General features: G+C 46.4%; 1 long non-coding RNA gene across 2 annotated transcripts; it reads right to left on the reverse strand.

Moving 5' to 3' along the window:
* Positions 1 to 1,622: 1,622 nt before the first annotated feature.
* Positions 1,623 to 21,954, reverse strand: LOC138994938 (uncharacterized). 2 transcript variants are annotated; one of them, XR_011468495.1, is made up of 4 exons: positions 21,684 to 21,954; positions 5,950 to 6,139; positions 1,991 to 2,053; positions 1,623 to 1,723 (listed from the first exon to the last, which is right to left on the reverse strand). It is a non-coding gene; the product is annotated as an uncharacterized lncRNA (long non-coding RNA). The 2 variants fall into 2 exon arrangements; XR_011468494.1 differs by having other exon boundaries at positions 1,983 to 2,053.
* Positions 21,955 to 22,026: the final 72 nt, after the last annotated feature.

Consider the following 22,026-nt stretch of genomic DNA (forward strand, 5'->3'; position numbering starts at 1 on the left):
GACGGGGCCGCGTTTTATGGACAGAGATGCTGGCGGGCAGGTGGCCACCTGGGACCGGCACAGGGGTGGAATGGGACTCAGCGCTGATGTTGCCAAACTGGGAAAAGTTGCTGAGCTGAAGAGATGAGGTCCTGATGGGTCCAGAGCTACAAGGAGGAAGAGGCAGGCACCCCAAGCTGCAGAGGGACGGCCAAATGAGGTGCTCACACCACCCAGGTTTCAAGGCACGAAATGTTAGGTTAGGTGGCTCAGGAGGCAGCATAAGAAATAAAGAGTCGAGTGAATCAGAAAAGAAAAGGAAAGGAAAGGTTTATTTCTGCATCCCCGGGAGACCCACGTACTCCAAAGACAGGGCACGTGGATTCACGCCAACAGGGAGGGGGGGGCGGTATTTTTATACTGCGGTTGGGTGAGGGGCGGGGACATGAGCTGAGGTATCTAGCTGAGGAAGTTTCAGCTGCAGGGGGTCAGCAAGGTATTCAGGAAGGAGTCAGTATCTGTGTGGGGGCCGTCAGGGAGAAGCCAGTATCTGTCTGGCACGCTGACCTGTGAGAAATTCCCGGGAAGCCCATTGTCTCATCACATGTCTTCATGTATCTGATCCTGGGCTCTCTCTGACCTAACACTTCCATTTACACTTTTTTTCTTAATATCGACTTTTTTATTTTTCAGGTAAGTTCAGTGTAGGTGCATCTTAGTTAAATAATTTTACATAAAAAGTTATCTTAAAGACCATAGACATGGATTGACAAGAGAGGGGAAGAGCAATGTCAATAGTGTCGAAAACGATCTATTGAGGACTTGGAATGCCATTGCAGAAAATTTTTTATGTTTAAAAAGCTGCAACAGAGTTACTCTCCATGTTCTCATCCACATGCACTTGTGAATCTGTTCTCAGTGATGAATTTTGTTAAGTCTCATAATAGGAGTAGCCTGATGGATGAAAGTAGTAGCTTGTGCATATTTCTGAAGGTCACGAAATATAAACCTGATGTAAAATCTCTGTCATCAATGATGCAGCAGCAAAAGTCCCACAGAAAATATCAAACGAAGTCATAAAGTTTTCTGTCAGACTATCAGTGTACATGTATACATTAAAAAATAAATGTATTTTTCATCATCATATACTGTGTTTTTGTCGCTCAAATGAATTTTATGATTTCTTCAAGGTTCTTCACATACGTACACCTTAAGAGATATCAAGTAGGTGTAACATGTTCTCAAAAAATTAGGGTTGGCACGCAGAAGAATTTTGAGTCAGAGATTTTGCTGGTTTTGGCACCCACTCACAAAAAGGAGCCCACCCTTGGTATAGGTTATTCTGGTGCTCTGTCCCCCTAGCTCACCAGTTATTTATAATACATTTGACCTCCTATCCATAGAGGATCATTCACTTTCTCCCCTCTCAACAGGCCTTGGGGTTCTCAGAATATTTGGGTCCCTGAGCCTATTTCCACCCCCCCCATCCCCCACACACAAGCCTTTAAGATCTTGCATAAATGTGTGCCCTGTCCTGGAATAGCAGGTTCTTCACTCTTAAAAGCTAGTGTAAAATTCACAGTAGGTTTTTGGTATTTTTTTTTTTAATTAAAAAAACTCCCAGCCCGGCCAGAGTTGCTCAGTTGATTCAATGTCGTCTCAACTACCAGGAGGTCCATGTTGAATTACTGGTCAGGGCACATGTCAGGGTAGTAGGGGAGCATGTTTCTTTCCCTTCCTCTTTCTGAAATCAATAAAAATAATAAAGAATCAAAAGTCTTTTGAAAAACAAACCACAACAAAAAACCCTCCCTAACTGTTGGACAGCTATCAAGGAGATGCTGGAGATAAAGAAGAATTTCCTCCACAGGACTTTATTTCAGGAAACATCCTGGTGGGGCCACTGCTCCATTCACTTGTCCTGCCTCAGCTTCTGTGGACCCCACTGCGGGTCATGTGTGTGCACCTCGGTTGCCTCCAGCTCAGCCCAGCACCAAACCTACCTACTTACTTCTGTGTTCAACACAGATCCTTTGACGTGTGATTCCAAGTGAATGTACTGGTTCCTCCACTCCTGCAAAGAGAGGAGAGTCATTACTAAATCACATTGTAAGTGAGATTTAAATGCCTGAGTGAGTAAAAGAAATTCTGAGTGAACAAGATTGACCTCAATGACCACAGATAACTGCTGGTGGCTTAGCAATATGAGATGCAGAATGGTGCCAACCACACACAGGACAACAGCACAGTGTCCCCCAGTCAAGCAGTGGGGCTGGGAAACAGGCCAGTATGTTTTGTGGCAGGAGAAAGCAAGGGAAAGGTAGAATTCATATTTATGTGTTTGTTTTCTAGGAGGGCTTTTTCTGGAGAAAGCAGCTGCCTTGGCTAAGGGATACATTTAGATCTCTCAATGCCACATACAAGCAAAACATGGCACAGACGCTACATGACAAGGAGTGTCTAATGAGGATGAGATTTTCTATAAGAATGAAGGGTAAATGGGGACAATTTGGAATTCTTATCTGAAATGGTTAGGTGGGGTTCTAGGCAGAGTGCAAGGGCCTCCAGTTCCTATGTGGTTAATTGGTTTGCGGATTCTCTTCTCTTGGTGCCTGCCCAAGTGACCTCCCAACGTTCCTTACTGAGAATGAAAGCAAGTGTTTTTCTCTGTGTTGACCAGTGAGCCAGCAAATACATAGTGTGTTTAAGGCACAGCCTGGGAATGGGGATCAGTGAGTGTGGGGAATCCAGGAGGTGAGGAGAAACAAATGGGATCATCCTGGAGACTCATTTCCTGTCCCCTTTCAGTAGCTCACCAGATCGCTAGCTCAGCAGGTACCAGCAAGTAATGGAAAAATAGTCCCCTTTCCCAATGAGATCATTTCTTTCATCCAACAGCTTTCATGGTGGTGGTATAGATGTCCCTGCCTCACCTTTCCTATAAGCGTGATGCATTCCATGCAGGCTCCCTCTCCACAGGACCTGTAGCCATGGGACACATGGTCCTACTAAATCTGGCCTAATCCCCTTCTATGGAAGCTTGGGGATTGAGTAAATTCTGTTACATTCTTTTAAATTTTTTAAAAGATTTTCTTTAAATGTGAGAGAGAACGGAAAGAAGGAGAGAGGAACATTAATATGAGACCAAAACATCCCTTGCATGCCCTCTCTCGGGAATGGAGCCTGCAACCCAGGCGTGTGCCCTGACCATGAATCCAACTGACAACCTTGGGGTGTATGGGAGAACATACAAGCCACAGAGCCACTCTGGCCAGGGCTCTGTTATTCTGATTGGAAGTGTCCCCCCAAAACAACCAAACACTATATTGACACATGTGTCCTCTTTACATGCTGGGTTCAAGGAATTTTATGCCCACAAAAATCTATAGGTTGTTAGCATGGCTGATATACAGAGGAAGACTTGGAGCCTGGAGTCAAGTTCGCAACCATTACAAGGGCATCATTTGTTAATATATGAACAAGCTCAAAGGGTCTCAAGTCTGTCTCACTGAACCCCTGTATCACAGTGTATTGGGCGTTAATTTCTCCACATATGAACCTGTCTCTAAATATGGATTTGCGTGTATATACGTAAACTCGGAAAGACACACAAAGACTGGTGATGTTAGGTGTTTTGGGTGAAGAAATTGGTTGGCTGTTGGACAGAAGTGGAAGAGTGACTTTTGTACTCTTTGCATTTTTCTTATTTAAAAATTGTGGTAAAATGCCCATACTATAATAGTGACCATCTTAACCCTGTTAAAAACTGTATTTTTATTGATTTCAGTGAGGAATGGAGAGGGAGAGATAGAAACATCAATGAAGTGACAATCAGTGATTGGCTGCCTCCTGCACACCCCCTAGTGGGGATTGAGCCCACAACCCAGACATGTGTCCTGACTGAACATTGAACTGTAACCTTATGATTCATAGATTGACTTTCAACTACTGAGCCACACTGACCCGGCCCATCTTAACAATCTTTTAGTGTACACGTCAGTGACATTAAGTCCATTCACCGTGTTGTGCAATGATCACCACCATCCATCCCCAGAACATTTTCATCTTACAAAACTGAAACTCTACCCATGCCTGCTCTCCAGCCCCTGCCAACCACCACTCTCCTTTCTAGTCCTGTGAATTGGACCACTCTGACACCTTATACAAATGGGATCTTACGGTATTTACCTTTTTGTCGTTGACTGTCTTCACATAGCATAGTGAACTCCAAGTTCATATTGTAACAAGTGGGAGCACTGAATAATATTCGTGTATATAACATATTTTGTTTATCCTGTCCTCCCTTGTTACCTTTGCTTCTACCTTTTTGCTATTGTGAAGAATGTTGCTATGAATATACTTTTTTTTTAATTTGAAAGAGAGGGGAAAGGAAAAGGAGAGAGAGAGAAACATAGATGTGAGAGGAGAACATGGATCGCATGCCCACTACCGGGGATCAAGCTTGCAACCCAGGTATGTCCCCTGACCAGAAATCAAACCAACCACCTTCTGGTGCATGGGAGGACACCCAAGTCACAGAGCTACACCAGCCTGGGCTCCGTTGTTATTCTGATGGTTATTTCCCCCCCCAAAAACAACAAAACAGTATATTGACACATTTGTCTTCTTTACACGCTGGGTTCAAGCAATTTTGTGCCCACAAACATGTATAGGTAGGTAGTGGGGCTAATATTATACAGAGGAAGACTTGCAGCTTGGACTCAAGTCCCCAACCATTACAAGGGCATCATTCGTTAATATTTGAGCCCAGAGAGTCTGAAGTCCGTCTCACTGAACCCCTGTATCACAGTGTATTAGGCCTCAGTTCCTCCTCATATGCACCTGTCTACATGTACGTATGGATTTGCTTGTATAGACATAGATTCTGGAAAGATACACAAAGACTGGTGATGTTAGGTGTTTTGGGTGAAGGAATTGGATGGATGTTAAGACAGAAGTGGAAGGGTGGCTTCTGTACTTTTTATGTTTTTACTAGAGGCCCAATGCATGAAAATTGTGGTAAAATGCACATACCCTAAAATTTACCATCTTAACCTTTTAAAAATATATTTTTATTGATTTCAGAGAGGAGTGGGGAGGAAGAGAGAGAGAGAGAGAGAGAGAGAGAGGAAGCATCAGTGAGAAAGAATCCTGATTGGCTGCCTCCTGCACACCTCCTACTGGGGATTGAACCTAGGTATGTGCCCTGACTGGTAACAAAAGGTATTTTCTACAAAGCTGGAGCACATTCTGGGAAAATGGCCTAGAGACATCAGAAACAAAAGTATCTAACATAGATTCTTTAGTTGCTTGTGTTGCTATGTTGCAAAATCTTTCATTTCTGCAAATTTAGCAGGGTATGGAATGTAAATATATAAAACTGTATGGGGTTTTTCTAGGCTAATATGCAAACTGTCTCCTCCGGAGTTCGACTGGGAGACTGTAAGTTCGATGGCTCAGTATGATGTGCACTACAACCAGGGGGCAGCATGGAAGGAAGGAAGGTCCAGCCTGGCAGCCAGGGAAGGGAGGCCCTCCCCACCCACCCCGCCCCCCTGCAACTCTCCCCCGCTTCTTCCCTCCTTCCTCCCCCCGCCACCCCGCCCCCCCCCCAGCAGCTGCTAGGCAGCCTACCCATGCACGAATTTCGTGTACTGGGCCTCTAGTATAAATAAATAAAAGGTACGTCTCCAAATTAATATTAAAAGGCAAATCCTCATAACAGCAACTGGGAGGCATCAGTCTGGACAGCATGCACATTTCCCTCTAGAGCAGTGATTCTCAACCTTCCTAATGCCGAAACCCTTTAATACAGTTCCTCATGTTGTGGTGACCCCCAATCATAAAATTATTTTCGTTGCTACTTCCTAACTGTAATTTTGCTAAGGTTATGAATCATAATGTAAATATCTGATATGCAGGATGTATTTTCATTGCATAGTGATTAATCACAAAACAAGATGTAATTACATATGTGTTTTCCGATGGTCTTAGGTGACCCCTGTGAAAGGGTCCTTCAACACCCAGTTTGAGAACCGCTGCTTTAGTTCATCAGTGAGGCTCATTCAGTTCTAGGCTCCTGGGAGGTGCAGCTCAGGTGACCACGCTGCTCCAGGCCTGTGGTACCTGTTGCTTGTCAACCACTGGTTCCAGCAGTCACCTAGAAAATTGGAGGATAGGACTTAGGGCTTCAAGGCGGTCCAGAGTGAGGCCCCAGCAATTCCCTAGGGCCTCATTCCTGCCCGCACCAGGTGGCCAGCTTCAACTTGAATGGACACTGGGACAGGCCACCCAGGCAGCCCTGGCCCCGTCCCCGCCCACGTGCCAGTCAACCCAGGCAGCGCTGGCCCCGCCCCCACCAACATGCCAGTCCACCCAGGCAGCCCTGGCCCCGCCCCCGCCCACGTGCCAGTCCACCCAGGCAGCCCTGGCCCTGCCCCCGCCCACGTGCCAGTCCACCCAGGCAGCCCTGGCCCCGCCCCCGCCCACGTGCCAGTCCACCCAGGCAGCCCTGGCCCCGCCCCCGCCCACGTACCAGCCCACCCAGGCAGCCCTGGCCCCGCCCCCTCCCACATGCCAGTCCTTGCAGGCAGCCCTGGCCCTGCCCCCACCCACGTGAGGACCCATCTAGGGTTCCGCTCTCCTGGTGGCACTTCCGCTCCCCTGGCGGCGCTTCCCAGCAGGACCAGGTGCCTGAGGTGGGGGCCTAGATGATGCGGGGCGGGAGGCAGCGGGGGCAGCAGTCACCCCAGGTAGCAGCCGCCAGCTCCTCCCTCACCTCCCCCGACCCGACCCCCAGCGCCTGGGGCCATAAGGGGCTCCCTGGCTCAGACCCAATGCTGTGTGGTGTACGTTGACCACGAAGGAGAAGAGGACGACGAGGCCGGGAAGCAGAGGAGGCCCTGGATTCCGAGGACGCCGAGGAAGAGGACGGCGCAGCCAGTGGGTGCAGGGAAAGCGGCTTCAGGAGGCACAGCGCCTGCAGGTACCCACCCAGCCCATGGCTGCGGGCTCCTACCCACCTCCTCTGCCCTCACCCGAGCTCTCTCAAACCCGAACCCCAACCTCCACTCCCCTGACTGAGGGGAAATGCCAGGGCACATCGAGTGACACTCACACACAACAGAAACACACACAACACAACAGAACAGCACATCTACATCTACTCTCTCTTACTGGCTTCCTTTACTCAGATGATTATTTTAAGACTAGAGGCCTCATGCACGAAATTCGTGCCCTGGAGTGGGGTCTCTCAGCCCAGCTCTCGGGGGAAGCCCAACTGATGGCTCCCTGTAGGAAGCGGGCCTAAGCCAGCACTCAGACATCCTTAGCACTGCTTTGGATGCAGATGAGGCTGCAGCCACCACCATTGCACTCACCAGCCGTGAGCCCAGCTTCTGGCTGAGAGGTGCTCCCCCTGTGCCAGTGCACTGACCACCAGGGGCCAGTTCCTGTGTTTAGCGTCTACCCTCTGGTGGTCAGTGTGCATCATAGTGACCAGTCATTTCGTCATTCAGTCGTTTTGCATAGTAGCCTTTTATTATGCAGGATTAGTCCATGTTGTTTTGCATATCAATAATTCATTTTTATTGCTGAATAGTATTCCATTAATAATGGATATATCAGTATATTTCAACACTGATGGCTATTTGAGTTGTTCCAATTTTTGACTTACAAATAAAGCTATTATGAATATTTATGTACAAGTCTGTTTATGGAAATATACTTCTATTTCTCTTGGCAAATACCTGAAAGTGGAATGGCTGGGTCATACAGTAGGTGTATGTTTAAGTTTTTAAAAAACTATTTTCCAAGTAACTCCTTTGTCACTAATATAATTCTGTATGTTTCCATTTATAGTATCTTACCTAACCATTTGGCCTGCTGCCTCTGCCAACTTAAAAATCATATTGAGGCTGTTGCCAAGACAGTCAAACTGAATTGTGAGACCGAATGTGTGACCGAGACACCTTGTGGTGAGTCTCAATTGCCTGATGATAAACTTTTTAATTTTTATTTTGTTTTCATTTTTTATTTGTAATCAATGACGATACATTTTTACGCAAATAAAGTCACTGTATTATTTTTATTCATTTACTCAGAGTTCAACTCTAAAATTTTAAGAACTTCTCTTTGCTAAAAGTCAGATGAAGGGAAGGGTATTACCATTAATGGCTACATCCTGTGTGTTGTGCTCTCTGCCGGGTGCTTTGCTTCCAAATGAGAACTTGTTCATTAGTGTGTCACAGTTTGTAAACTGTTTTGTATGCATTAGGTTTCAATTGCCCTTTGCAGTGTAGACAGATAAAGATACATTTTTATTTTGTTTGTTTTTGCAAGTTTATGAAAAGAGTACAAATGATGCTATTTTATGGAAGTTTTATTTGGAACCTGGCAGTTTTCGGATCCATCACCAGAAGCTGCTACCCAGCCCTTCTAAGGCATGGGAGGGCTCTTTCTTTTTAGACTGTCCAACTCTGAACTTGCTCTGAAGCACAAGGTTTTCTATCCACCAAACATTTGTGTGCTTTTAAGTATTTTTCTACACATTAGGTTTATTGGCAGCTACTTGATAACTTCCCAAATGTGCTTTCATGCCCAGATAGCTTAAAAACAGGTTTCCATCGTGACCTGGGGCACATCATAAATAATACTGCTGTGCTACTTACATGAAGTCAGTTTAGCTTATTTTTCAAAACAATGTTTTGACCAATTATATTACTCCCTTCTGCCCCAACAGTGGGCAGAATAGGCATTTTAATCTCCTTCTAAGGTGAGTAAAAAGAAGATCAGAAAGGGCTAAGAGCTGTCACCTAGAGCCCAGGTCTCCAGCTCCCAGTTTTGGACTTTCCACAAGACCATCCATGCTCCTCTTTCCCCGAACGTTACCCCCTTCTCTGACCCTTATCATCACCAGCAACACTTTCAATTCTTCTGGAAAATAAACCCAGCTGCTCAATGGTACACTTGTCCTCACACAGTCAGAATCGTTAGATGGTTCCCTAAGTAAAGCTGAAAATATAAGAAATTACATGAAATGATAGCAAAGTAGGCAACTGACAAAAGTTGTTTCTCCCGTTCTGTATTTTAGGACCCCCAAAATTATTTCATAGATCTATTGAACACTAGAGGTTCAGTGCATGAAATTTGCACATGAGGGATCCCCTCAGCCCAGCCTGCACCCTCTCCAATCCAGGACCACTTGGAGGATGTCTGACTCACAATATGGGACCACTGGCTCCCAACTGCTCATCTGCCTGCCTGCCTGCCTGCCTGATCAGCCCTAACTGCCCCCCCTGCTGGCCAAGTCACCCCCACTGCCCCTCCTGCCAGCCTAGTTGCCCCCAACTGCTCTTCCCCTGCCAGCCTGGTCGCCCCTAACTGCCGCTGTGCTGGCCTGGTCACCACTTACTGCCCCCCACGACCCCCCCGTTCCGGCCTGGTTGCCCACAACTGCCACCCCCCCCCCCCCCCCCGCCCCCACCGTGTGTCTGGTTGCCCCATGCACCATGCTGCTTGGTTGTTTGGTCACCCCTCACTAACTCCCTGTGGGCCTGGTCACCGCATGCAGCCTGCTGCTCGAACATTTGGTTGCCCCTCACTAATCCCCCTGCCAGCCTAGTTGCCTCACACAGCCTGTTTGGTCGCCTGTTCAGTTGCGATGGTTGCTTAGGCTTTTATATATATAGGAGATTCTACAGTGGTACACAACCTGGCAAGTCTCTTAACGTACATCCCGAGTACCTGCCTAAATCTTAAGCATAGAGTGAGGGTAGACATATTGTTTTTTCTGTATAGAGCCATCTGTTATGGGGCTGGCATATGTGAAGCAGGGCCCAAGTGAGGAATCGGTGAGTTAGTGCAGAAGGGTGGGTCCAGATGAGGACGTGTTAGCCGTGGGTGTTAATCGTGGTCATCTGTGATGGTAGCAAGAACACAAGCATCCTGAAGAGTGGAGAGAGGAAGGCTCAGGCCCCCTCTGCATCTGAAGCAGGACAGGATGGGTGCGTGAATGTGAGTTCACAGTAGATCTGCAGAGCGTCTAACTGAGTGGGTCTTCCAGCCCTGGCTTTCCTCCAGTAACCGGCTGTTGGCCCTTGGGGCCCAATGGTATAGTCCTAAGTATAGTCACCATATGTCATGCTAGGGAATGTTCTAAGTAATTAACCACTTTAAAAAAAGAGACAGTTTCTCCTTTTGTTGTGTCAATAATCATAGATGTAGGTTGGGGTTTATTTTTCTCCTCTCCAAATGGCACTCAATATTTGCTGAGTCCCTATATATTGGACTGGGATGTAGGCTCTGGACTGACAAATAGGTGTCCCGTGAGTCTTTCAATATCAGATGTGATTTCTTCTTTTTTGGCAGATGAAGAACTCCTATTAGAAGGAACTCTCATAAAAGCATTACAAGGCCAACAGAACACCAGCACTGAGCTGACCATTGAGCCAGAGAGGGCATCCTCTATCAAAAATAGCTACACTTCCTCATTTCTTATGAGTGAGCTGCTAGACTCTAATAAATTCCTGAATGAATCTCCAGAGTGAACCCCATCCTCAGGCATATTAATAAAGCACTAGTGGCTCAGTGCATGAAATTTATGTGTGTGTGTGTGTGTGGGGGGGGGTGGTTGTCCCTCAGCCTGGCATGCATCCTCTCCAATCTGGGACACCTCGGGGGATGTCGGACATCCCTCTCACAATCCGGGACCGCTGGCTCCTAACCACTCACCTGCCTGCCTGCCTGATTGCCTCTAACCGCTTCTGCCTGCCCGCCTGATCGCACCCTAACCGCTCCCCTGCCAGCCCAATTGATGTCTAACTGCTGCCCTGACAGCCTGATCGCCCCCAGCTGCCCTCCCCTGCCGGCCCAATCGCCCCCAGCTGCCCTCTGCTATAGCGACCCACCTCCTCCACTGGGATCCACCTACTTTACTTGAGGTGGCGGAGATGCCCATACTGGCCTCCTCCGCGCCATGTGGAGTAATGGGACCCCTAGGCCTCACCACATGGAGCAGCCACTGGGCACCGCCTGCGTGGTGCATGTGGCCATCTTGTGGTGGCCATCTTGTGATGATGTCGCATGCAAGGACGTGAGGACCACCTAGGCCAGGGGTGGGCAACCCCTGACACGGATGCCATATTTGGCTGAACCATATGTTTGGCAGGAAGAAAAACAAGAAGGGGGAGCGGAAGTCTCAGGAGGAGGAATTGTTCCTAAAAACGTAAGTAATTGGGAACACTTAGAGTTCTTATCTAAAATGAGGAAATAATGAATAGTTATAATGAGTTATAATAATGAGTAACTTTTGCTGGCACGTGAGACCCTCTCTTATAAGCTTCCATTTACAATTTTTTTCTTAATATCGACTTTTTTATTTTTCAGATAAATTCAGTGTAGGTACATCTTAGATAAATAAATAACTTTACATAACAAGTTATCGTAAAGACCATAGACATGGATTGACGAGAGAGGGGAAGAGCAATTTCTATGCCTCTGCCTTAACTCTCTCTTCCTTCCTAGATCCGACTAGTGTTTTGGTTTCATCCATATACACTTGTGAATCTTTGTTCTCAGTGATGAATTTTGTTAAGTCTCATAATAGGAGTAGCCTGACGGATCAAAGTAGTAGCTCGTGCATATCTCTGAAGGTCACAAAATATAAACCTGATGTAATTTCTCTGTCATCAGTGATGCAGCAGCAAAAGTCCCACTGATAATATCAAATGGAGTCATAAAGTTTTCTGTTGGACTAGCAGTGTACAGGTATACATTAAAAAATAAATGTATTTTTCATCATCATATACTGTGTTTTTGTCGCTCAAATGAATTTTATTATTTCTTCAAATTTCTTTTTTTTTAAAATATATTGATTTTTTACAGGGAGGAAGGGAGAGGGATAGAGAGTTAGAAACATCGATGAGTGAGAAACCTCGATCAGCTGCCTCCTGCACACCCCCCACTGGGGATGTGCCTGCAACCGAGGCACATGCCCTTGACCGGAATCGAACCTGGGACCCTTTGGTCCACAGGCCATCGGTCTAGCCACTGAGCCAAATCGGTCAGGTCTCTTCAAGTTTCTTCACATATGTACACCTTAAGAGATATCAAGTAGGCCTAACATGTTCTCAAAAAATTAGGGTTGGCACGCAGAAGAATTTTGAGTCAGAGATTTTGCTGGTTTGGGCATGCACTCACAAAAAGGCTGCCCACCCTTGATCTAGGCTTTTATTAGTATAGTTAATAAAGCATGTATTTGAAATGTATCAACTCATCGCTAACTCTAGCCTTGAGGTAAGGAATTATAGTGTAAATAGTCAAGTATTTATATGCAAATAACAAGGGCCATAGGCAAGACAAACAGGGCTGAAGCTGGAATCCCTGGGGAAGCCAATACTTCCTCAAGCAGCAGTGTGGTCCAACCAGGTGAAGAGGTCTTCTCTCCCTTGTTTCCCCAAGACACTCAGTCCCTGAGAACTGGCAGACACCTCCTCCCCCAGGGGTATAGGCTACTCAGGTGCTCTGTCCCCCTGGCTCACCAGTTATTTATAACATATTTAACCTATCTGTACAGGATCATTCACTTTCGCCCCTCTCAACAGATCTTGGGGTTGTCAGAATATTTGGGTCCCTGAGCCTATTTGCCCCCCAAGCTTTTAAGATCATACACAAATGTGTGCCCTGTCCTGGTGTAGCAGGATCTTCACCCTTAAAAGCTAGTGTAAAATTCTCAGTAGGTTTTGGTATTTTTTTTAAAATTAAACTCCCAGCCCAGCTGGTGTGGCTCAGTTGATTCAATGTTGTATCGTTTACCAGGAGTCTATGGTTGGATTACTGGTCAGGGCACATGTCAGGGTAGTAGGGGAGCATCTCTCTTTCCCTTCTTCTCTCTGAAATCAATAAAAATAATCAAGAATCAAAAGTCCTTTGTAAAACAAACCACAACAGAAACCCCTCTAACCTGTTGGATAGCTACCAGGGAATTGCTGAAGATATAGGGTAAAGAAACAAACCACAACAGAAACCCCTCTAACCTGTTGGATAGCTACCGGGGAATTGCTGAAGATATAGGGTAAAGAAAAATGTGTGAGCAGTAACTATCCAACTTCCTTCTGTATCCAACACAGATCCTTGGCTGCATGACACCAAGTGATAATGGTTCCTCCACTCTTGCAAAGAGAGGAGAGTCATTACAAAATCACATTAAGTCATGAGATTTAAATGCCTGTGTAAGTAAAAGAAATTCTGAGTGAACAAGATTTAATAATTGACCTAAATGACCACAGATAAATGCTGCTGGCTTAACAATATGAGATGAAGAGTGGTACCAACCACACACAGGACAATAGCACAGCGTCCCCCAGTAGAGCAGTGGGAATGGGAAACAGCCCAGCATGTTTTGTGGCAGGAGAAAGCAGGAGAAATGCAGATTTCATATTTATGTGTCTTTTTCCAGGAGGGCTTATGCTGGAGAAAGTGGCCGCCTTGGATAAGGGATACAATTAGTTTGCTGATGTTGTTCTCTTGATGCCTGCCTAAGTTACCTCCCAAAGTTCCTTACTGAGAATGAAAGCAAGTGTTTTTCTCTGAGCTGACCATTGAGCCAGAGAGGGCATCCTCTATCAAAAATAGCTACACTTCCTCATTTCTTATGAGTGAGCTGCTAGACTCTAATAAATTCCTGAATGAATCTCCAGAGTGAACCCCATCCTCAGGCATATTAATAAAGCACTAGTGGCTCAGTGCATGAAATTCGTGTGTGTGTGTGGTGGGGGTGGGGTTGTCCCTCAGCCTGGCATGCATCCTCTCCAATCTGGGACACCTCGGGGGATGTCGGACATCCCTCTCACAATCCGGGACCGCTGGCTCCTAACCACTCACCTGCCTGCCTGCCTGATTGCCTCTAACTGCTTCTGCCTGCCCGCCTGATCGCACCCTAACCGCTCCCCTGCCAGCCCAATTGATGTCTAACTGCTGCCCTGACAGCCTGATCGCCCCCAGCTGCCCTCCCCTGCCGGCCCAATCGCCCCCAGCTGCCCTCTGCTATAGCGACCCGCCTCCTCCACTGGGATCCACCTACTTTACTTGAGGTGGCGGAGATGCCCATACTGGCCTCCTCCGCGCCATGTGGAGCAATGGGACCCCTAGGCCTCACCACATGCAGTGGCCACTGGGCACCGCCTGCGTGGTGCATGTGGCCATCTTGTGGTGGCCATCTTGTGATGATGTCGCATGCAAGGACGTGAGGACCACCTAGGCCAGGGGTGGGCAACCCCTGACACGGATGCCATGTTTGGCTGAACCATATATTTGGCAGGAAGAAAAGCAAGAAGGGGGAGCGGAAGTCTCAGGAGGTGGAATTGTTCCTAAAAACGTAAGTAATTGGGAACACTTAGAGTTCTTATCTAAAATGAGGAAATAATGAATAGTTATAATGAGTTATAATAATGAGTAACTTTTGCTGGCACATGAGACCCTCTCTTATAAGCTTCCATTTACAATTTTTTTCTTAATATCGACTTTTTTATTTTTCAGATAAATTCAGTGTAGGTACATCTTAGATAAATAAATAACTTTACATAACAAGTTATTGTAAAGACCAAAGACATGGATTGACGAGAGAGGGGAAGAGCAATTTCTATGCCTCTGCCTTAACTCTCTCTGCCTTCCTAGATCCGACCAGTGTTTTGGTTTCATCCACATACACTTGTGAATCTTTGTTCTCAGTGATGAATTTTGTTAAGTCTCATAATAGGAGTAGCCTGACGGATCAAAGTAGTAGCTCGTGCATATCTCTGAAGGTCAGGAAATATAAACCTGATGTAATTTCTCTGTCATCAGTGATGCAGCAGCAAAAGTCCCACTGATAATATCAAACGGAGTCAAAGTTTTCTGTTGGACTAGCAGTGTACAGGTATACATTAAAAAATAAATGTATTTTTCATCATCATATACTGTGTTTTTGTCGCTCAAATGAATTTTATTATTTCTTCAAATTTCTTTTTTTTTAAATATATTGATTTTTTACAGGGAGGAAGGGAGAGGGATAGAGAGTTAGAAACATCGATGAGTGAGAAACCTCGATCAGCTGCCTCCTGCACACCCCTCACTGGGGATGTGCCTGCAACCGAGGCACATGCCCTTGACCGGAATCGAACCCGGGACCCTTTGGTCCACAGGCCATCGCTCTAGCCACTGAGCCAAATCGGTCAGGTCTCTTCAAGTTTCTTCACATATGTACACCTTAAGAGATATCAAGTAGGCCTAACATGTTCTCAAAAAATTAGGGTTGGCACGCAGAAGAATTTTGAGTCAGAGATTTTGCTGGTTTGGGCATGCACTCACAAAAAGGCTGCCCACCCTTGATCTAGGCTTTTATTAATATAGTTAATAAAGCATGTATTTGAAATGTATCAATTCATTGCTAACTCTAGCCTTGAGGTAAGGAATTATAGTGTAAATAGTCAAGTATTTATATGCAAATAACAAGGGCCATAGGCAAGACAAACAGGGCTGAAGCTGGAATCCCTGGGGAAGCCAATACTTCCTCAAGCAGCAGTGTGGTCCAACCAGGTGAAGAGGTCTTCTCTCCCTTGTTTCCCCAAGACACTCAGTCCCTGAGAACTGGCAGACACCTCCTCCCCCAGGGGTATAGGCTACTCAGGTGCTCTGTCCCCCTGGCTCACCAGTTATTTATAACATATTTAACCTATCTGTACAGGATCATTCACTTTCGCCCCTCTCAACAGATCTTGGGGTTGTCAGAATATTTGGGTCCCTGAGCCTATTTGCCCCCCAAGCTTTTAAGATCATACACAAATGTGTGCCCTGTCCTGGTGTAGCAGGATCTTCACCCTTAAAAGCTAGTGTAAAATTCTCAGTAGGTTTTGGTATTTTTTTAAAATTAAACTCCCAGCCCAGCTGGTGTGGCTCAGTTGATTCAATGTTGTATCGTTTACCAGGAGTCTATGGTTGGATTACTGGTCAGGGCACATGTCAGGGTAGTAGGGGAGCATCTCTCTTTCCCTTCTTCTCTCTGAAATCAATAAAAATAATAAAGAATCAACAGTCTTTGAAGCAAACCACAACAGAAACCCCTCTAACCTGTTGGATAGCTACCAGGGAATTGCTGAAGATATAGGGTAAAGAAACAAACCACAACAGAAACCCCTCTAACCTGTTGGATAGCTACCGGGGAATTGCTGAAGATATAGAGTAAAGAAAAATGTGTGAGCAGTAACTATCCAACTTCCTTCTGTATCCAACACAGATCCTTGGCTGCATGACACCAAGTGATAATGGTTCCTCCACTCTTGCAAAGAGAGGAGAGTCATTACAAAATCACATTAAGTCATGAGATTTAAATGCCTGTGTAAGTAAAAGAAATTCTGAGTGAAGAAGATTTAATAATTGACCTAAATGACCACAGATAACTGCTGCTGGCTTAACAATATGAGATGCAGAATGGTACCAACCACACACAGGACAATAGCACAGCGTCCCCCAGTGGAGCTGTGGGAATGGGAAACAGCCCAGCATGTTTTGTGGCAGGAGAAAGCAGGAGAAATGCAGATTTCATATTTATGTGTCTTTTTCTAGGAGGGCCTATGCTGGAGAAAGTGGCCGCCTTGGCTAAGGGATACATTTAGACCTCTCAACGCCACATATAAGCAAAACATGGCACAGAAGCTATACAACAAGGATTGTCTAATGAGGATGAGATTTTCAATACGAATAAAGGGTAAATGAATAGGGACAATTTGAAATTCTTATCTGAAGTGGTTAGGTGAGGTTCTAGGCAGAGTGTAAGGGCCTCCAGTTCCTATGTGGTTAATTAGTTTGCTGATGTTGTTCTCTTGATGCCTGCCTACGTTACCTCCCAAAGTTCCTTACTGAGAATGAAAGCAAGTGTTTTTCTCTGGGTTGACCAGTGAGCCAGCAAATACATAGTGTGCTTAAGGCACAGCCTGGGAATGGGGATCAGTGAGGTGTGGGGAATCCAGGAGGTGAGGAACAACAAATGGGATCGTCCTGGAGACTCATTTCCTGTCCCCTTTCAGTAGTTCACCAGATCGCTAGCTCAGCAGGTACCAGCACGTAATGGAAAAAGAGCCCCCTTTCCCAATGAGATAATTATTTTTCATCCAACAGCTTTCATGGTGGTGGTATAGATGTCCCTGCCTCACCTTCCCTATAAGCGTGATGCATTCCATGCAGGCTCCCTCTCCACAGGACCTGTAGCCATGGTCCAACTAAGTCTGGCCTAATCCCCTTCTATGGAAACATAGGGATTGAGTAAATTCTGTTTTGTTCTTTTAAATTGCTTAAAAGATATGTGATAAATGTGAGAGAGAAGGGAAAGAAGAGGGAGAAATAAACATCAACATGAGAGCAAAACATTGACTGCATGGCCCCAGCCACGTATTGAGCCTGCAACCCAGGCGTTTGCCCTGACCAGGAATCCAACATACAACCTTTTGAGTACAGGAGAACATACAAGCCTCAGAGCCACTCTGGCCAGGGCTCTGTTATTTTGATTGGAAGTCCCTCCTCCCCCAAATAACCCACACTATATTGACACATGTGTCCTCTTTACATGCTGGTTCGAGGAATTTTATACCCACAAAAATCTACAGGATGTTAGCGTGGCTGATATTATACGGAGCAAGACTTAGAGCATGGAGTCAAGTCCCCAATCATTATAAGGGCATCATTCGTTAATATAAGAGCTTAAAGGGTCTCAAGTCTGTCTCACTGAACCCCTGTATCACAGTGTATTGGGCGTTAATTCCTCCTCATATGAACCTGTCTATATCTCCTTATGGATTTGCGTGTATATACATAGACTCTGGAAAGACACACAAAGACTGGTGATGTTAGGTGTTTTGGGTGAAGAAATTTGTTGGCTGTTGGACAGAAGAGGAAGAGTGACTTCTGTACTCTTTCCATTTTTCTTATTTAAAAATTGTGGTAAAATGCCCATACTATAATAGTGACCATCTTAACCCTTTTAAAAACTATATTTTTTGTTGATTTCAGAGAGGAATGGAGAGGGAGAGATAGAAACATCAGTGAAGAGAGAATCAGTGATCAGCTCCCTCCTGCACACACCCTAGTGGGGATTGAGCCCACAACCCAAGCATGTGCCTTCACTGGGCATTGAACTGAGACCTCCTGATTCATAGACTTTCAACCACTGAGCCACACTGACCTGGCCCATCTTAAAAATCTTTTAGTGTACACGTCTGTGACATTAGGTACATTCACAGTGTTGTGCAATGATCACCACCATCCATCTCCAGAACATTTTCATCTTGCAAAACCGAAACTCTACCCATGCCTGCTCTCCAGCCCCTGGCAACCACCACTCTCCTTTCTAGTCCTGTGAATTCGACCACACCTTATACAAATGGGATCATATGGTATTTGCCTTGTTGTCTTTGACTTTCTTCACATAGCATAGTGAACTCCAAGTTCATATTGTAGCAAGTGGGGGCACTGAATAATATTCCAGTGTATATACCATATTTTGTTTATTCTGTCCTCCCTTGTTACCTTTGCTTCTACCTTTTTGCTATTGTGAAGAATGTTGCTATGAATATGGGGGTACCAATATCTCTTCGAGATCCTTTTAACTTTAGATTTTTAAAGCATATGAATGTGCTGCTTATTTGAAAAACCCCCACAATAAATTAAAAATCCAGAGTAAAATACAAATCAATAGGAATGAAAGCTGTACTTTTTCTCCCACATCCTCTTCAGAATCCCGTAGGCAGCCCTTGAGCCTCCCAAGGATCATTTTACTTGGGGGTGAGGATGGAGTCGGAAGGACAAAAAGCATCTGGCTCCCCCATACCACACCCTTGTAGGGTAACAGCTGGGGACCCTCAGGGGCCACCAGGGAGGGTCAAGTGCAGCATTGTCCTTGCCTGCCTGCTGCCCACCCCCTGCCAGACCATTGGCCTGGACACATGGAGGAGTTGGTGCCCTTTGTGGAAGCTTTTGACAGTTGGAGGTGGAATGCGGGAGTTGGTGCCCTTTGCAGCAGCCGTTGACAGTTGGAGGTGGAATGGAAGAGTGGTGACTTTTGCGAATCCCACCGACAGTAACAAAACCATGGCGGTTTGGGAGCTGAGCCCAGGGTGGAGGGAGTATGGAGACACGGCTTCCGGGCGACGGGGCGCCCCGGAGTCCAGCCTCGGCACCTCAGCCGCCTCAGGTCCTCTGAGTTGGGCCCTTGCTCCCAGGCACTGATTTTCGAGAGAGAACTCTCCACAGCAGCTCAGGTGGCCTCCTCGTGCTTCTCGAATGTTAGGATTTCAGACAAAACTGGTTCAGGAAAGGACCCCTCGGCAGGTGCCTTGGGGAAGAGGCGGGAAGGGGCGGTTTTGTTTCCCGGCTGACATTTCACTTAAATGTCCGGGGACCACCCACAGCGTCCTCGGGTGCTCCCAGCCTGGCCTCCCCGCTGCAGGGCCGCCAGGCTCCCCGTGCCTTCATGGAGGGTCATGCTCTTCAGCCAGGGATGCCCACGGGACCCAAGGCCTGAGACCAGAGCAGCTTTCCCCGAAATCTCCAGTGAAGGGGCCCAGGTGCACACTCCCAGCTCCACCGCAGGAAGCACTGAACTCAGGGTAACAGGCTGCCATTTGCAGGGCTTACAGAACGCCTATGGATGCCTCGCTACACCCTTCCGCTGGGTCCCATTTTATTGTGATTATTCTTGTTATTAGATAAAGAAACGTAAACTCAGGAGGGTGAAGGGACTTACTTAAGGTTCATGACAATAGCGGTGGAAGCTCGAGGTCACACCCAAATTTAATGATGTTAAAGCCCCATGTGATTTTATGCTGCCCCTTAATTTAAGAAATGTTCACAGGAAGAATCTTGTTTGCATTTACTATTATGTGGTTTTAAGATATGTGTGTTTGACAAAATTTCTCATGCATTATAACCTAAGGGATGCTTTATCATCACTCCCAAACTGCCTATTCAGAACTCCCTTCAGTTCCCAGAAAAATGTTGAAACATTCTTTAATGCATTGTAGAAACATTATTCCATTTAAGTGCTGTCCAATTTTACTTTCTCAGAGCCCCAGAAGTATAGTAAATGACCAGGTATGTGCCTCAATTCCACCATCATTCTTTTTTCATGGACCATTTCATTATTATTATTATTAGCCATGACTTTTAAAAAAATCTTTATTGTTGAAAGTATTACATATATCCTCCTTTTCCCCCCATTGATCCCGTCCAGTCCTTCCCGGCCCCCACACCAGGCCTTTACCACACTATTAAGTACATTCACAGTGTTGTGCAATGATCACCACCATCCATCTCCAGAACGTTTTCATCTTGCGAAACTGAAACTCTACCCATGCCTGCTCTGCAACTCCTGGCAACCACCACTCTCCTTTCTAATCCTGTGAATTTGACCACTCTGACTCCTTATACAAATGGGATCATACGGTATTTGTGTTTTGTCTTTGACTTTCTTCACATAGCATAGTGTCCTCCAAGTTCATATTGTAGCAAGTGGGAGCACTGAATAATATTCCAGTGTATATAGCATATTTTGTTTATCCTGTCCTCCCTTGTTACCTTTGCTTCTACCTTTTTGCTATTGTGAAGAATGTTGCTATGAATATGGGGGTACCAATATCTCTTCAAGATCCTTGTATCTTTACATTTTTAAAGCATATGAATGTGCTGCTTTATTTGAAAAAAAAAAAACCCGATAATAAATTAAAAATCCAGAGTAAAATACAAATCAATAGGAATGAAAGTTGTATTTTTTTCTCCCACATCCTCTTCAGAAGCCCCTAGGCAGCCCTTGAGCCTCCCAAGGATCATTTTACTTGGGGGTCAGGGTGGAGCCTGGAAGTACAAAAAGGGTGTGTCTCCCCCCTCCCCCCCACCACACCCTTGTAGGTTAACAGCTGGGGACCCTAAGGGGCCTGCACTGAGGGTCCAGTGCTGCATTGTCCTTGCCTGCCTGCTGCCCACCCCTCTGCCAGACCATTGGCCTGGACACATTCCTGTGCGCTGCCTGCTGCACTGCCAGTGACTTAAGGCCCAGGAAACCTGGGAATGCCTGGCCTTGCCCTGGAGTCCTGCAGCTGCTGGTTTTCTGATTTAGAAACTCCTTTGCTTCCTCTGCTCCAAACAGCCCCAGCGTTGGAGGGAAAGAGGTTTAGAACAGAAACCAAGGCTTCCCACAATTGGTTCTGACAGTGTTATCTCCCACATAAGTCAAGGCAGATAGATATTCCCCCTTTACCCAGTGGTCTTGTTATAACATCTATCACTATGCATAGGTCACCTTCTAAAAACCTTTCAATGCATCTCACTGCAGACTTTATCCAAGTGTCTGTGCGCCTTTCATAATCTGGCTGCTTGCTTCCTCTTGTAGCTGGTCCGCTCCACTCTGCACCTCACCCCATTGAACATTTCAGTTCTCCAGCTACGAGAAGCGCCTTCGGCAACTCTACTGCCCCGGGCACTCCCCCACCGAGCACCTTTGCACTTGGCTGGGCACTATGCCTGTCCTGCTCTCCCTGGCTGGTGCCTCTCACATGTCATCTTCTTGGAGACCCTTCCCTCCCACACGTCCAGTAAGCCCTCCAGTCACTCCAGTCACCACCCGCCCGCCTCAGCTCACTCTGCCTGTCATGACTTTCACCTAATTTATAACCCAGGGTTACCTTGTCGGTGTGTATCACCCGACTTCTGTACGGCTCTGCTCTGCAGCGGGGGTGGGGCTGGGGTGGGAGTAGGCGGGTGGTGGGAGCGCTGAGGGGACCCGCGCCGGGATGACCCCGCGCGGACCAGCGCTTGACGGCACGGCCAAAGGATTACATCTTTAGTGGTCATTTCTCAGAGTCAGGAAGTGGAAACATTTCTAAAAATTCAGCAGTTAGTGCTAACTCCCTAGCACTCCATAGTCTGTTTTGGGAAGAATGAACCTGCAGGCGAAGAATCCCGGAGTGGGCGGGGCCAAGGAGAGGTCAGGTGCCGAGCTGGCCCCGACCCTCGCACAGCCTGGCG

This window comes from Myotis yumanensis, unplaced genomic scaffold (assembly GCF_028538775.1).
Source record: "Myotis yumanensis isolate MYYU_CA2020_CCGP unplaced genomic scaffold, mMyoYum1.0.hap1 SCAF_16, whole genome shotgun sequence".
In the NCBI taxonomy this organism is placed as follows: domain Eukaryota; kingdom Metazoa; phylum Chordata; class Mammalia; order Chiroptera; family Vespertilionidae; genus Myotis; species Myotis yumanensis.